Raw genomic sequence first — 17745 nt, forward strand, 5'->3', positions numbered from 1 at the left:
CGTGATCCAAGAGGTTTAATTAAAGCAGAATTCAAGGCCTTATTTTAGCTTCAACTCGCTCCAGTCATGTATTTAAAAAGATGCATCCAAAACAACTGAGAGCTGATTCCTGTTTTAATGTCTGGATAAAAGGGTGTTGTTCAGTTCTGGGGTTGTGTGATGTTGTGTTGAGCTGGGAGATGTAGAGAACAAGACATAATCAAAGATTTTTTACATATATTTTCAGCACATTCTCACTCCCAACTGGTCAAAAAAGCACCTTGGTAAATGACCCAATGCTTCAAACCATGATGTTACAGGTACTATTTGGGAGCCAAGTTAAGGTTATATATGTCTAATTCAATAAATAAGCACAGTCTGTATTACAAGTGATTGTAATGAATACGTTGAGTCATAAAGATGTGCAATGCGTCACCAGACTCCACCAAATGCAAAAGGCCAAGAGGGTAAAAAGCTATGCATGACCAGATACAAAAATGCCAAATAAGAGCTGTTGTTTTGTATTCATAAATGGATGTCACTTAGTGTTTGACAATCTTTTGTTGACATTTTGTTTGCAGTCTGTTTCAGCCATAAATGTCTGCAAAGAGTGTATTCCCAACCACCAGAAACAAGGCTAAGAAACAGAAGGTAAAATCTGCAGTCACTCCTGTAAGAATCATGCAGAACAACAATGCTGTTGTTTTTTAATCTTAAATCAGCAGGATGAAGGGTTATCATAACTGCTTGTGATCAATGTCTGCAGCCTGGATTCTGACTGCAGGTTTTGCAGGACTTTCCAGCTATGTGCGTGACATTTGCAGTGTGACCCAGAATGCAACAAAGCCAACTTTTCTACTGTGACTCAGACTGAAGTTGCCTAACTGTGCTGGAAGTGTGACTGCAGCCTAAATTGCTCTTTCCACACTTGTGCCGGCCTGTTCCTGAAAAACCACGGCTCGCTTTATTCTTCTCTTAACTGATGGAGTTTGAGCTTGAAAGGTGTCGCTCTGCTCCGTTCGGGCTGGTTTGGGTTTACTCAGCCGTGTTAAAACAAAATAAAAAAATAAAAACAAAAAGCTTTAACAGCCTTTATCCGTCCTCCACGGCTGCTCGCTACCAGACTGTCCCTGACCTGCACGAGGCTCTTGTCACATCTCTCTTTCAGCCCGGAGAAATGGAGTTTGACTCAGGCTGTTCTTGCCCTGAATCCTCCAGGGGCTGTATTAAAAAGGCATCGCAGCAATGTTGACAGGAATACATTTATTGGGATTGTGTCTCCTTTCAACAGGCGGCTGGGGGTGGCGCTGGCTGCCACAGGTCGCCTCGGCTGGCTGGCAGGCCATTTGATCTCCATATCACCTGCACTGGATAGTCCCGCACCAGGCTGGCGCTTCAGACGGAGCCTCGCATCATGTGGTAGATGGAGATCACATGGGTGCTGCTTTTAAATCATTGAACACAAAGCTCATTTTTCGGCAAATAAATCCGTGAGCAGCAGTTACTGTTTCTCTCCTCCTCCTGCTTTTTGTCAAGCATGGCAGTAATTGCGCTGCTGTGAGGGATTCGGAGTATGAATGTAGAAACTAATGACATTAGTAGCTTCATACTTCCTGCACTCAAATGCCACGGTGTGTTTTAAAAGCACTGACAACATCTATGTGGGATGCCATTTTAGCTCTCTGCATCAACTCACATCAGTCAGCAGTGCGACATTTCATTCCTGTGAATATCTCTTATGGTTTACAGCACCTGCAAAACCTCGTAAAATGTATGAAGCGTTATTGTGACAGTATAACTATCAATCTTTGTTTTTACTGCAAATGAACACCTCTAGCATCCCATCTAGAAATTGGGTGTTACAGGGTTTGTGGAGCTACATGTAGCATTCATAAGTTAAGGAGTTTCCACTTCAAGAAGCTCCTAAAACTTATTCTCTGTTTCATTAGATCTTTCAACACGACAAAGGTGCTCTGTAATGTCCTTAAACCTAAATACTGTTCGCTGTCCTACCAATTACACACAGAAGGAGCTGTGTGAAGTGAAGCATCACTCCTAATTCTCTCCTCAAATTCCTCCATCAGCAGACACTCACAGCCGAGTAACTCACTCTGACAACATTTTGTGCTATGACAGTGATGCTAATAGCAGTCGTATGCGGAGTCCCTGCACTGCTGTGGATAGAGAAGTGTTTGTGCTGTGCTCCATTTAACTCGGAGGTTGGTGGTCGGATCTGGGCATTACGTCACACTCGAGGTGACGTAAGATATAGTTATCAACACCAGTTCTAGCGATATAGCAATTCTTAGCAATACCAGTAAATAAAAGCATTACGCTGCCTTTCACGCACACAAACATTTTAGCAACTATTTTAAAGAGACACTAATAACACAGGAGTATACACTACAGTTTCACAACTATTGATGGGCATAGCAGCCAGCTTGTATTTTGAGGTCCAGTTTGGTGGACAGTGGTGTGTCCAGACTGGTGATATAAAGTTGCTGCAGGCACATGCATTGGCATAGCTTTAATTGACTGTGTTTGTCTCCACTACCCATACCTACTTTAACTACTAACAGCTGTGTCTTACATTCCTGTTTATGTCTCTCTGCAAAGATCATGACCCAGTTGCTCATGATAATCCACAGACCTTTTTGTGAGCAGTTTTGTGTAGGAACTATTTTCTTTCCACCGAACTACACCCGCAAACAATATTAATGCACAGTAGGAAGCATGCATCTCCTGACGCTTACTCATTTGAGCAGAATGGCATTAACGTTTAAATCTCGCGCTGTCACGAACACAAACCTCTTATCCATATTTAGAGTCATGCTTCCTTCTGTGGAGTGATGTTGTTAGTGGATGTGGTTTGGTAGAAAAAAAATTGTTCCCCCATAAAACTGCACAAGGTCTGTAAATTAACTCAGGTAACCGGGTCATGATTTCTGGGAAGTGACATTGTTGTGATGTTTTAAAATATATTTTTACTTTGCCTCTTTGAGCAGCTCGAGCTGAGTGCCATCTGGTTCCATTATATGCAAGAGAACATAATGGATCTCTATGATTGATATTTTCAACAATCGACAACTCTCACCAAAACAATCTCGACTGATAAATAGCACTACGGGTAAGAGGAAAAATGTGTATTTTTTAAGTCATGGTTTGAAATGTCCCTTCAATAACCCAAATTATTGGACAAACTGACCTGGTGATGGCGTTCGATAACCAGTTAAAAGATCACTAATGTTATCATAGTTCATCCTAATGGGGACATGAACGTATGCTGCAAATGTCATGACAATCCATCCACTGGTTGTTGAGACATTTCAGTGAATAACACAAATGTCAACCTCGTGAAGACACGACAGAAATGTCAGGGGATCCCTGAAGTCATTAAGATTACGTCTGTATTAAATTTGATCTGATCCAATTGTTGTCGAGATATTTCAGTCTGAACCAAAGTGCCTGACTGACCAACCCGACCGAATAATGGATAATGAATGCTTAAATCACTCTGAGAAGCCTGGGTAAATGTTTGTGAAAATATTGAAAACAGTGAAGTGAATGGGAGACTACATGTGCATACTGGAGCCACTAATTCCTGCTTTTTCAGCGTTCCTTGTTGCTGCATCTGGAGTTTAAATGTCAGCTGTTGTCATCCACACGAACACAACCACACGTGGAATCACAATAGGATTCAAGTAAACAGCTCAGAACCTGCTGGTTGTGATGCACCATAAGTCATTCCTTAATATAATGTGATTTCAGAGTGAATCTTGCCATTAGAAGCATAATGGCTCTTTATGGGGTTTTGTCATTGCATTTCACCTTAAGGGCCCTGCAGCATTATGCAAACAAGGTTAGGATGAAATCTGACTCTGACACCTATCCTGACAGCAAAGTCATTACTAGGAGATTATGAATCAAACATTTAGTCCACAGTCAGGTTTAGGAGATGGATTGCTAAGGGCTCTTGGACTCTTTTGCATTTAAATAACCTCCCGTGGCCCACTCAAACACTCCGCTTTATTAACGCTCACCCAGACTAATGATGTAGAACGCCCTATTAATTGCCGAAAACGCCGGCTTCGGATCCCCGTGTCGCTCTTCCTTCCTACCTTTGGCTTTTGCGGGCGAGAGATATATCTGTTGACATGGTGATCAAAGCCGAGCACTGATGGCACGACTTCAGTGTGAGTCGACGCTGAAGGTTAGGCTCAGAAGGATCAAGGGTCTTTATCACAGAGGAAGCCTCTGAATTCAAAGCAATGAATGCGCCACAGACTGAGCTTCTCCTCCCTGGTTCTGCTCAGTGTTTGGTTTCGAATCAAATATCCAAACACAGCATGAGATCCAATAAAAAAGTATTGATCCCCCTGGGGGAATTGGGATGCTGCAGCGACAACAGTCATACTATTCAGCACGAAGAGAAAGACTACTAGAACATGAACACAAAAGTACCACTGATATACACAACAAATGCAAGAAATAAGCAATGAAACAGAATACAAGCAGTTGTTGGGTTATAAATGTAACATTATTAAATTTTCGCGAGAAGAAAAAAAATATTTTCTTCTTGAGAATTAATTTTAAACAGACAGGTACAACTATATATGGAGCCCCAAATGGTTCAATATCAAATAAATTAAACGGCATTATGGAAGTAATACCGACAAATTATTTATTAGCGGTGTAAATGACTGGTTTCATCATGATACAATATCATATCGATACTTTGAACAACGATACGATATTTGCCGATATCACAGTCTGTCATGATACGATTTCGATTCGATTTGATTTAGGGACCTGTGATCAGTATGAGCCGATATTATCGCTCATTTGACACAGTCAATTACAGAAGAAGCTGCGAACCCTTTCTTTAGATTTTAGCCAGAAAAGATAAAAACAACATATATATAAAATTGGAAATGATTAAAACTGGTTCATTCTGTTTGAAAACGCTTTTTGGAAAAAAATGTTTTTATTTTAATTCAAACCATGATCTTTTTTCCTAAAACTTCAAGGCTCTCTGACTTGAAGACAAACCAAGCATCCTCAAAACGTGGATTAACAACAAGATCTTTAAACAAAAGTATAAAACTCAGCTCAATATTAACTACTGAGGTCATAGACTAAACTAATTGTCTTTTGTAAATCATGTTTTACCCCAATATACAACATGCTAACGTTATGAGCATAAGCCTATGGCATTTTACATTGCATAAATTAGCTTAGTGACTTTTCCTCTACTCATAATGAACCAATTACTGATACTTTCTCTTACTCACCACTGGTTTAAGTCCCTGCATCTCCGAACAGCACAGATGATTTTCAGTCCTCATCGTCTTCTCTTGTCTGCTCGCCATCATCTGCCTGACGCTGTGTGATGGTGATACAGAACTTCAAAATAAAGGCGCATCTGAAAGAGGATGATATGGATCGATGTTCACAATATGCATCAATGTTACATGATTGTTGCTCATTTAATCGATATATTGATATAGATCGATGGGTTGTTACACCCCTAAATAATATCAAATTAAAAAAAAAAAAATGCACAGAAAATCTAAATCACTAAATAAATTATAATCATACATTTTTCAGCCTTTTCTTATTCCGAAGTCATCATATACTGCTGCTTTGCCAGTGATTTCAGCGTAAGATACTGATGCCAAAAGGCACCTTTCACCTGGTGGTGACTCATGACAACTCCAATATCACAAATGAAGTGGCATTAAAAAATAAAAAGTATCATTAGGGAAAATAAGGAAGTAAAAACAGACTTTTGTAAATGGAAACTTGGGCAAAAAAAATATATGGTCAAATAAAAATGAATACCAATAAAAAGAAAAATAAATAATAAACAATAATGTTTTAGTTGCACTTATTTGCAAATTGGTTAAAAAATATAAATGTATATATGATAAAACTTTCTTTTTTTAAAAATATTTATTTAATATTGACTGCTGGGGGCTCATGCACCTAAAGCTGTCCTAAACCAAATCCGATACTATTTGAAGCTGTGACCTGGTCGAATATTTGAAATCAATATGGAGGAGAAAATGTTGCTGAGATGCTGTATGATCTCAGCCTGCATCCTGATCAATATTACATCCTCGTTAGCGAGACAAATTATCCCCGCTCTCAGTGTGCGGCTGTCCCGCTGCTGGAAAGCTTTGCCTCTCTCCTTAGCCCAGCTCGTTTCTAATCACACCTAAAAGGGGAATTTTGATCGAGATTAATTGCATCCCTTGAAACCCTGGCTCCCACCTGCCAGCTTGGGCCCTCGCCACCTATCCGGCCCCTGAGAGTATCAGTTTAACCCGGGTAAAACACCGAGATGGCTGCCAGGGAGCAGAAAAGGAGCTCTGGAATCAAGCGCAGAGTGGTGTGACAGTAATGCAGGATGGGGAGTATCGCTGATGGATTTTGGGAATTTGAGTGAACACATGTGTACGTGTCTGTCTGTGTGTGTGTGTCTTTTCCCCCGCTGCCTCATATACACGCCTGAGTGGCTGCCGGATCTGACAGGCCAGCTTCCCAGGATTCCCGTGTGGCCGACCTCTTGAGGTTGGAGGGTCTTGTTGCCATGTGAACCGCGCCGAGCAGGATGCACCACAGCAGGAGCCATTTCCCGTCTGAGCAGCGAGAGTGCAATCACACCTGCTGTTCATTTACTTCACCCAGACCTGACCAGAAAAGTTCACTTCCGTGTATTTTTGTTTTAATGTGTCATTTAGTTTGACACTGATGAGTTACAAGAAGAGTTTGGGAGCAACATGACTCCAGTTCATTATTGGACACTTTTGGTGACAGATGGGCTGTATTTTAATTAAATAAACTTGACATTAATTCTTACATTTGCATATTGTGTAATTTTAGACTCAGAGAGGCTGAGAAGTAGGACTTTTTACTACTGATCAGATTTCTGTCTCAGAAACTGTATTGCTTTCTTTTGGCTGCTGCAGAGTGATGAGATCCTGCCAAGACACGAATCCTGACAGAAAAAGCTAATTAACTCCTGAAGTGACAGTAAACTTTAACAAATCAAGTTTCTGTGCTTTTATGAAGCTCTAGTTACCTGCTGGGTGTCATTTCAGCACAGATCCTTTGTTTTGTTTAGCCTGATTTGGGTTTGGTTATTTTCTTGGCATGCTGTTGTGGTTGGTATTTCTCTTTTAAAAAAGAGTTTGATAGCTTTTATTTATTTATTTATTTAGCTGTGTTTTATCTTTCTTTTAATTTCTTCTCACTTTAAACCACCGTCATATCACGTATTACCATTTGGAAGGCTGTTTTTCTTGTTTTGCCCACACATTTTGTGCTGCAGGATCTCTCGCGAATTGAATTGCAGGCCTCAAGGCCTCCATGTTACTCCAGAGTGAAGACTCTTAAACACAGTTGTGTCTCTGGGCACCGTGGATTGATGAATCTGTAGCAAATTAAAAATGCAAATGCTGTTTTCTGTGCCAAACACTCATTTACTCAGCAGCATAAAATCAGAGTGATACATGCCTCTGCAAGTTTCCATGTGTCCACTTTTACGAATCCAGTCTATTTAGTATCATGACAGTATTTGTAGTTCTGTTTGTTCTCCCCTGTTTAGTGTGATTTGTTTCTTAATTTCAAGCAGTTTCTTTTGTAATTCCTGTCCATTCAGTGACAGATGGTATACTTGCAACTCATCCACCCGTAAAAAAAAAGCTATTGTACGTTTCTGCAAACCACAGATACATTTCATGTTTAAAATGTATGTTTCTGTATGTTTCACCTGTTGTTAATGTGTTTTTAAATTTAGGCCAAAAAAACACTTGGTTGGTGAGGAAAAGATCATGTTTTGGCACTAAACAGTTTTGGTGGCACCATCCTATCTAATCCAACTCCCAACTTGTCCAATACTGACACTTTGACAGTTGCCTCGACAAATCACTAGAAAACACATATGTTTGGTGCCTAACGATCCACAAAAGCCCCACAAAACTAGGGTTGCCAAAACACCACCAGTTTTGATATTTTTTGGTACAGAAAAGTGGCTTGCAGTGGTTTGCAGTTTTTAAGATGTGACAAATATGAAACATAAAGTAACGTGTTGATGGTTTCCAGAAACATACAAAATCAACATTTTCCTCTGGCAGCTGGGTTGATACTTGAAGTCAAATGAAAGCTGTTATAATTTACTTTTTGGGTTAGCAAAAGAAGCTGTGAACACAACATTGGCATATAATGTTGCTGTGGTCAATAGTTGCCTATTTACACATCCGGCAGATGGACAACAGTAGTAGGAACATTAGTAAATATTTGGAGTCATGTTTTTGGGCTTTTGAAAATGACTTTATTCATTTTTTTGGCATAGTTCTAATCTTAACCAACTCCCACGAAAAAATATTTACCTCTTTTTCAACTAAATGCTCTTCTTTGTTCACCAGCTAGATGCAACAGTACCAGCTTCTTTGTCTGCCTGTTTTTCGGTACTAGTAGTAATGTGCAATGGGTTTAGAAGTTTTCTTGGCTAAGAACAGCTACCTGTTATGTCAGGAAATGGAGCTGTGGTCAAGAATGGTGCAAGTGAACAAAATAATTTAGCCAAACGTGGCTATTTGATCTACTTACATGCAAGATATTTGCACAAACAAGGCAACAGTTGTGTTTTCTTTACTTGTTCCAACTGACATTTAGCTGTTAGAAATGAGTGTTTGACCAAGTAAATGCATGAGTTTTCCGTCTTTTGTCAGCCTGCCTTGTCCATAGTCATGTGATGTCATGTAAAAGTCAACAAAATGTGTCAAGTAAAAGTCAATTTCAAAATACGAAAGAGGTCTCATTTTGCTCATTTTCTAGACAAATTAAAACATTATGACTGCTCCTCAAACTTCCTGCTAGACAAACTTCCTTACATTTTTTGGGCAATTTATTTTAGTCTGTTGGGAGTACGTTCATTCCTAATGAACCACACCACAGCTTGCTTCTGAGACAAACCCTCATTTTCAGGGCTCTCTGTGTTGTCATTTGCTGGAAATCGCAGCATTCTCAGGTGGAAAAACTCAAGTAAGAAACACTGCAGAGTTCAGACAACATCCTGGCTGTGAACACAGCCTGAGCGAGCTGCTAAAACCAACACACACTTACTAAAATAGACTTGCTGAACCCTGACTGATGCTTACAAACGTGTTCTCCAACAGGAATGAGATAAAGGAGACGCAACAGGAAACTAATATGAGATATACCTGTATCTCTGCTCAGATTGTTGTTGATGTCTCAGTTACTTGTCAGGGTGTTTGTAACCTCTGACCGGCATAATCTTTTAATATCTGAAGATGTGTCTGCTGTGGTGAAGCTTGGGGTCAGTCTCACTGCGATGGGAAAATGTGAGACAGCAGAGACACAATTCCTGCAGTTTTATCTCCGGCCTCATTTCACCCTCGGAAAATGAAACTGAAGCGCAAGCAAGGAAGACACAGCTATACATTAAATGGTGCACAAAATCATCCGGCAGTCCAGCTAAAAAATGTATTTCTTAATTCTGCTATTTTCTTTCATTATACTACAAAGTGCTCCTGACAGTAATTGCACTTCACATGCAAAGTAATTTGCATGTAAAGTGTCTTGACTTGCAATCCCCCATGGGTTTTTATTTTGGCTGCAGGGTAGGTAGACAATATCTCTCTCTTCTTCTCACACAGAGATGAATGAAGTTGCTCATCCGGAAATCCAGACTGCTTTTTAAAATTTGCACATGTTTCTGTCAAACCTCTGGTGTGGGACGGTGAGGAGATAGCCAGGCAGGGGTTTTAGGAGGCTGATGCAGCGCTCTCTAAGCTTTCATTCAGACTCTGCATATCTATTCTGGGAGGAAACCAGTATGCCAGTACGCACTGAACAATGTGAGAAAGATTCACATGAGAAATCACGGCAAAAATGTGTCACATCCATTTTCTTTCTATTCTGTATCCCCAAATACCAGTCAAATACCGGCTTTGTTAACTGTTTCTTCATCATTAAAGAATATCTCTGGTCTGTTACAGCTTGGATTTTATTACGTAGGATTTTGCCATCATCATTTTTGTCAGATATTATTGTGATTACCGCAGCAAATTGTTAGCACACAGTTGCCAATACACATCAAAGATCTCTACCAGACTGTTACATTTCAGCTGCCTCAACTGATCGACGCCACTCTAGATAACTCTTGTAATCCCAGCAGACACAGCTCAGGATTTTTTAGAAGCATCCCAGAAACTATAAAAATATGCACTGCATCTATTTTTGATTGATCAAGTCATTCAAGTCATTCTTAACTGGACTTTTAACAGTGTTAACTTAGAAAATAGGAAATCATAACAACACAATTAATAAAGACAAAAAAGAGAACATTTAACTACTTAGTCTTCTCAGTTAGGGTGGAAGTGTAAATATAAAGGAAAATTGTCCAAATCAATAAAATGTACTAGTCTACAAAGTCGGGCAGGCAAAATATACACTCCCAGTGTAGTACGACGCTGAGCAGAGGACGTCCCTCTGGCTCCTTTACACTCCAGATCGTAGCAAGAATAACAAAGATGGTAATTTATTAATCCCATATTGTGCCTGACTTTAGCGGATCACAACAAAACGGGTACGGTATTGATCTGTAGATGCTCTGGTTCAAAGTAAAACCAATTTTTTTTTTTTTTTTAATGAATGTCAGTTTTTGAGCCACAATGGCTAAAATGTGGCCTCCAACAGATGGTAAGGCTTGTTTTTCTTGCTGAGCTGATTTCTGGAACTTCTGGAACAATTGAGAGAAGCGAGGAATCAGCAGTGAATGAGTATAAAACAGTCAATAAAACAACTTTTTCAACAATTATGTATCAATGTAACCACAAGACACCCTTGAGCATACAGTCATAAATGTGCACACTCAGGCTGATTCATTCAGTACTTTGAGAGATTAGATGGTTACAAATACTCACTTAACATATGCACTCACACACAACCAAACACTTAAAAGTTTGATTGGAGTATTGAGACTGAACTAAAGACAAAAGTTGTATGACACACACACACACACACACACACACACACATACACAAAAAAAAACAATGAGGTAGATGATGCAAGTGAAAGCTGGTGAAAGCTGCACTTTTGGGAAACACCTTTCACATCAAATATGGTCATTTGATAAATTGTTAATAAACATCAGTGGGGGTTTAAGCTCTTGCAGAACTGCAGCTCAAAGTGTATTCTAATCACAGTAAACCCCAAAAATGTACCTGGAGACAAAGTCCACAGCGCATAGAGGTCCTTCTAACTTCTTAAGATCCTTAAAGGATCTTGTGGCATACCACCTGCATTTGAGTGGTTGAACACTCATATTGGAATATTTCAGCGTTGCCATGACAATAAGTAAATCTCACCCAATTCACACGAGACAGAGGTGGCCGCGAGCGGAGCAGATGAGGCGAGAACTATCGCCTTTGCCATTTTTCTTTCTCTCCTGCACCATCATCTGCTGATTCAGTCATTACAGGCTTGCAGCAAAAAATGAATTTAAGGAGCAGAGGCCCAAAGCAGGGCGGTGTTAGGATTTCAGACAAGCCACAGAGGGAGCAGAGAAATGTTTTTCACCTTTCAGGACCAGAATGCATCAATCAGGTGCAGTCTTACATAAACCAACAACGCTGAGCTATGTTTGTGATGTAATGTTGGCGGCTGTTTGACTCCAGATCTTCCGCAGTACGAAGATTCACTCCCTATCCGTCTCTCTAATAGATATCCACGCCTGTGTCGCTGACAGTAGTCGGAGCATGAACTTGTACCACAACAAATTTATTTTTACATTCCCAAGCTGTGGATAAAGTCACAGACCCGAGGTCATGTTGACTGAGATGGAAATGTGTTTATGACAAGCATAAAGCTGTTCTGTTGAACAGGCCGAGATTTGTTATTAAGACAATATTCACACTTCTGGGATACAAAGCCCCCTCCCCTCCATCAGTTATTTAGATTTAAGCCTCCGCTGTACTTTCTCTCCACCTCGCATGACTTACCCAGGCATCAGCAAAAAAGCACATTTTATCACTTGCTGGGCTTTGCTCGGAAATCATTCACCTATATAATTACAAATCGACAAAAGGCAATTTGTACAGTATCTGATTGCAGGTGAAAGACGCATAGGAATCAATATCCCCTATCCATCTTTTCTTGTGGAATTAAGGTCTTAGGGGTGTTCTTTGTCCTGGCTCAGACACCCATATGTTCCTATCTGCTCACTCATATCTCACTTTTTTTTTCATTTGGTTATATTTTGTCCTGTTTTCAATTTATTCTGTTCATCTGATTCTGACTCTGCTCCTGCTCTGTATTACTGTCCCGTAACCAAACTCAGCCACAGACTGCAATTCAACTAACAGAAGGAAATCTGGTCAATTATGATTGAAAAAATATATTACTGACGGTCAAAAACATTAAAACGAAATATCACATGACTTTCCAGAATAACTAAACATCCAACTTCTGAGAGGGTCTTTAGTGCAAAATTACCGTTAACTTCCATCCACTGAAAACACAAGGGAATCTTGACAACTATACTCTATGGATTTACCTACCCAGCACTGACTGTAGTCCATGATAGCAATTTGTTATCAGACGGCATCCACCTGTCAATCTAAGCAGCCACGACCCTGATTATGCTTACCTTTAACCCTTTAAAACCTGAACAATTTGGCTTGATTTCTATCAAAAACACAAGAAAAAGGCAATGAGCAGCGAAAGAAGAAATGACCCAAACACTTTAAAAAAATTACTAAATAGTACAATAAAATTATTTTTAAAAAACAAAATGAAAAAGTGCTTAATAATTATGATAATTATGTGACACAATTCTAAACATGTAATTTTTATCAATATTAGTTTTCCACTCGCTTTTTTTCTTTTTCCTAAACGTTTCCCCCCTAGCTTTTTAAAAATAGTTTTCTAAACTTACTAATTTCTTGCTATTTGTGGCGTGAAAACATGCATTACCAAGTTGCTCATTACCTTTTTCCCCATGTTTATGACAGACATTGCACCAATTTGAAAGTAGCAATAGAACACTGATGTTGCTCCAAGTTTCAAAGGGTTATGCTTTAATAATTAATATCATATTAATATATATAATATAATATATATAATATTAATAATATTTAAACGGTATATAAAAATAGATTTTCTTGTTGGCTTAAAAGATTACTCTTGACTATGGAAAAATGTAGTTTGTAAAAAACTCAATGTCACTCGCTGGGATTTAAAGTGTAGTAGATAATGTGATAAAGCAAGCGATCAAGCGGACCTTGAGTTGAGACTGTTATTATATTCAATTCAAGAAGGAACTTATGTTTAATAAAAAGTGGCGTCTTGGGTCCACCCACTGTGTTATAACTAATTTCTGCCTCCAGAAATACTTTTATGGCTGAAACAATCCACCAGTAATTAAATCTAATTACTGAAAATCATTAGCTGGCATGTAGTCACTGCGGTGAAGCTGACTGATGTCAGGATATTAATGTTACAGGAAGCCGACGCTTCATCAAAATGACTTTACCTCAAATTTACTTCTAAAGAACTGAGCGGAATTAGTTTATTTCTTATAATGTAAATTGTCTACTTTTGGTGACGTACAACTTCAGTGAGTTTGAGGTACCTCTAAAGAAAAGCTGTGCAAGTCCTGATGTGAACAAAACAGAAGTGGGTGACTTTGCTGTCACTTGCTGACAGCGTATCTCCCACTGTGAAGAGGAGACGTGGCATTTTTATGAAGAACATGTTTCTATTGTGTGTCATGTAACCTTGCATCAGGTATGCGTTCAATTCCACGGGGCGAAGCAAAGTATTGCTGCTCCTGAACTCGGCCTTGTATACAGTATGTGTAGATTGTGGCTTTGTATTGCATTTTGGTGCAGAGATGTTTTTGTGATGTGTGAGATGTTTAAAGCTCTTCAAGGCAAGGTACACAAGACACTTTTTTTTTGATAAGAGACAAAATTGGAGCTTGATCTTTTATTAGAGGAGTCTTCAGGGCTTGGATTTACTCCATTTATAATAATAACTTCTCAATTATATAAGACTTTTCAAAATACTAGTTACAGAGTCCTTCAGAGAGAGACACTTTAAATAAATAGATTATGAGAAAATAAGCTATCTCTGTTTATGAATACTTTACATCCCCTCGAGCAGTTTGCAGTATATGCAATTAGATTTCAAACCCTGCTTAAAATTACCTGCTTCTGTTTCTTTATGTGGGTGTCAGGTGACTGATACAAAGCAGAGAGGAACATTATGCAGCACTGATGCGAAAACACTGAAGTTAGCTCAGTGAAAATATGAATAAAACAGACTTTCAGCATGTTTACCATGATGGATTATCTCGTTCTGTTAGAGTTGTTTTTCACGTTGAACAAGTGTTTTAACAGCAGCTTCTTCTGAAGGAGGAAAACAAGAGCTCCTACACAAGTTCACAGTATCACCGACAATGCTGACTGCGTGCAGAATCCAGAGACTGTATCCTGCCAAAAAACCACAGTGATATTATCCTCAACACAAACCGTGTTTGGGTAATTTACTTGTTCCTCGTGTTTTCACTTGTTTGCATTCTCACTTTTGCAAGTTTATTAGAGTCTGATGTTGTTTAGCTAATTTACTGACAGAAAAATGGGTCTGCAGCTGTTGCTAATCACTCAGCTGTCACAATAAAGCAGAGCAGATGAGACTATAGTGGCAGCATTTTGTTTGAAAAACTCAAAATATACTACTTAGCAGCAAATAGTAGAGGAATACAATATGATGCAGGACGTTCGTGGGCACTTGTACACCAAGGTGATTCAACACAGCTCCAGAGGAATTTGACCTCAACCTCAGCAGAAATCTACATCCTTCCTCATGTAATTTCCTTTTTCTCATCTGAATTTAAAGCCTCTGAGAAATAACATACCTTCAACTTTACCACAATCATGACATATATATACACCATCTCTGTGGCAATTACTTGGAAGCAAAATACATAATGTACGCTTCCAGAAAAAGAATCCCATGCTGTATCTCTCAGCTCTGTCTCATTATTTGATTTGTGTAAATCATAGAAAATAGAGCTGCCATGTCTGTCAGTGTGTTAATTTGTGTTTTTCTTTTTCTGAACAGGAAAGAACATGTCGATCTTGTTGCAATGAAAAGTGAATATCATCTTTTCTGTGTTATGTTTTGTTTTCCCACAAAACTTTATGTCAACAATTGAACATTTTGTGAATGCTCTCCTATAGCCTAACTATGTGGTGGAGCTAGGAGAATGGATGGACTACTGAACGGGCCTACACGGCAGAGGCCCAGGAGCCCAAAGTGATAGGGGCCTCAAGACGCAAAATGAACACAATAAGACAGAAAATAACACAGAGAGATGCAAAGGATAAAACAAACAAAGAGACACAAAACAACAACCTCCTGTGATGGCCGAATCAGAATTGCTACAGCCGTTAACTGAGGATCTGTCTGTGGAGCGGCAGACCACTCCCTTCATATGAGGTCTGATTAACAATAGACCTATATATACACAATATTCAGTACCGAATATCATTAAGCTCATGCATTCCTTCAAAAAACTTGTGGACAGGTGCATGGGAGGAAATTGTCCATATATGAGAAAAAGAGAGAATTCCTGCACACTGTCCTATTACTCGCAAAAACCTTTATTATGAAGTAAACAACATTTCAGTCATCAGACCTTCATCAGGTTGACCCGACAAAGGTCTGACGACTGAAGCTTTGCTGACAGGTTAGGCTGACTTGGTGAAGGTCTGATGACCTAAAAATTGTTTACTTAATGATAAATGTGTTCTGGATTTCTCTTTTTTTCTCAGTGCCAAATATCATAAAACTAGTGCCCCCCACCCAGTGCTGTAAAAATCCTTGAGGTTGTTGGATATAGCTTATGTATATATATAAACAGTCTTACATACATTTTTTTTGGTGTGTGTGTGTTTGTGTGTGTTGGCAAATCAACTATGGATTCTTTCACCACGTTGATTTTCATGGCCAATATTGCACACACTTTGTGAGCTGAAGGCAAAACGGACGGAAAGCATAAAAGGTGTGCTATATGTTGTTCGTGCTTTTTAAAGCAGGGATTAAAGGGTCAGTTCACCCAGTTACTAGATATGACTAGAACTATTATCTTCATTTTTCAAGAACAGTGCTCTTGCTACCCAAGATAATAAGAGTACAAAAGACCTCACTGTGAATAGAGTCCTTTGGTGGAACATGCATTATCTCCTATATATTACTGTTGGTATGTCCATGGATTTATATAGTGTGTAGAGGATGTATAATACATAGAGGAAACAGATATTATACGTGATACAATCGCCTCATTTGTTTGCAACAAGCCAAACTGTTCTGTCATTCATGCACAATCAGAAAACAATGCACGTTTTTCTTTTAAAGGCAGCTATATTAGCTTTTGTGTTGCATCACAAAGATATAATTTACATTGTGTGTATGTGCATGTTTGTAGTTTCACTCAGTGTATCCAAGATGTAAATATACAGAATGGGATGTGTCACTGGCTGATGATAAGAGCTGCAGCTCCACCTATGGCCGCCTGTCACAGCTCTGTGCTGATATCAGCTGGGATGAAGGTGACTGAGGATGACAGGCAGCCAAATGCCTTTTCACCTGCAGCTGATTTCTTAACACAAACGCCCCAGTTTAGACAAATGGGGACGGCACGCAGCAATTACGTTGCAGCTGACCTTCAGCTTTTGTAAACGATGGTGCTTTGTGATGGAGCTGTCACACGCTTCATGCTTGGCCCCTTTTTACCTTATCACAGTCACACCGCTCAACCTTTATAACTAACGAGTCCAAAGACAAAATATTTGGTTTGATTAAATGATCACATTCTGAGGCTTTTTGCTCATTTAGTGGATAGATTGCATTCTCTCAGAAAATGGGTACTTCATGACAATTTTTGCCTGATGATTTTTCAATTGTGTTCATCTATTATGTGGAGACAGGCTCCTCATCAATCTGCACTTCATGGGAAAATTACTGGAAAAATTTCCAGGACAGACAAGGGAAAATGCAGCTTATAAATTCTGCATGTAATGATTAAATTTAAATACAGAGGTCAAGAGCCCTCATTATTTGCACTAAAATATTAAAATACTGTTAATATTTTATGCGGCCAAATATGCAGCACTGAATTAATTTCAAAAGAGAAATGTTTGCACAGAATAAAGAGCTTTTGGGGCCAAGCATGTAAGTGAGAAACTTTTATCCCAGAACTGAATTTTTAATTTGTCCATGCCGAGCCTGCACCCTTTGTTGCTCCCATGTGCCTCGGTGTCAGTGTGACTCATGGGAAAAACAGGTGGTGTTACCACACATGTTCTCACCTGGATACCTCTGTGGAATAACTTTTATTTTCTTCTCTCCACTTCAGATCAGGTCATTTTTTACAAAGCCTTTAAAATGCACTCACTTTAAGTAGAAATCAATGTTTTCTCCTGTGTGATGTGTACTCTTCTCATCTTACTGCCAGTTGCCGCATATAACACAACAATGATCCAGTTCAGTTCAGGAGGTCAAACATCTCCAGTGTGTGTGAAATATCCATTTTTTTTCTTTCAAAAGAGGATAAAACCTTGACCACAATGGAACAGAAGTGCTGTTGGGTCTTTGAGGTGATTACATACAGGCGCTCTTTGGATACTTCAGGTGTATTGTGCTTATTTCATCTTGTGAAGGGCTCATTACATT

Source organism: Plectropomus leopardus, chromosome 22 (genome assembly GCF_026936395.1).
Source record: "Plectropomus leopardus strain MGB_pleo_1.0 chromosome 22, ASM2693639v1, whole genome shotgun sequence".
NCBI lineage: Eukaryota > Metazoa > Chordata > Actinopteri > Perciformes > Serranidae > Plectropomus > Plectropomus leopardus.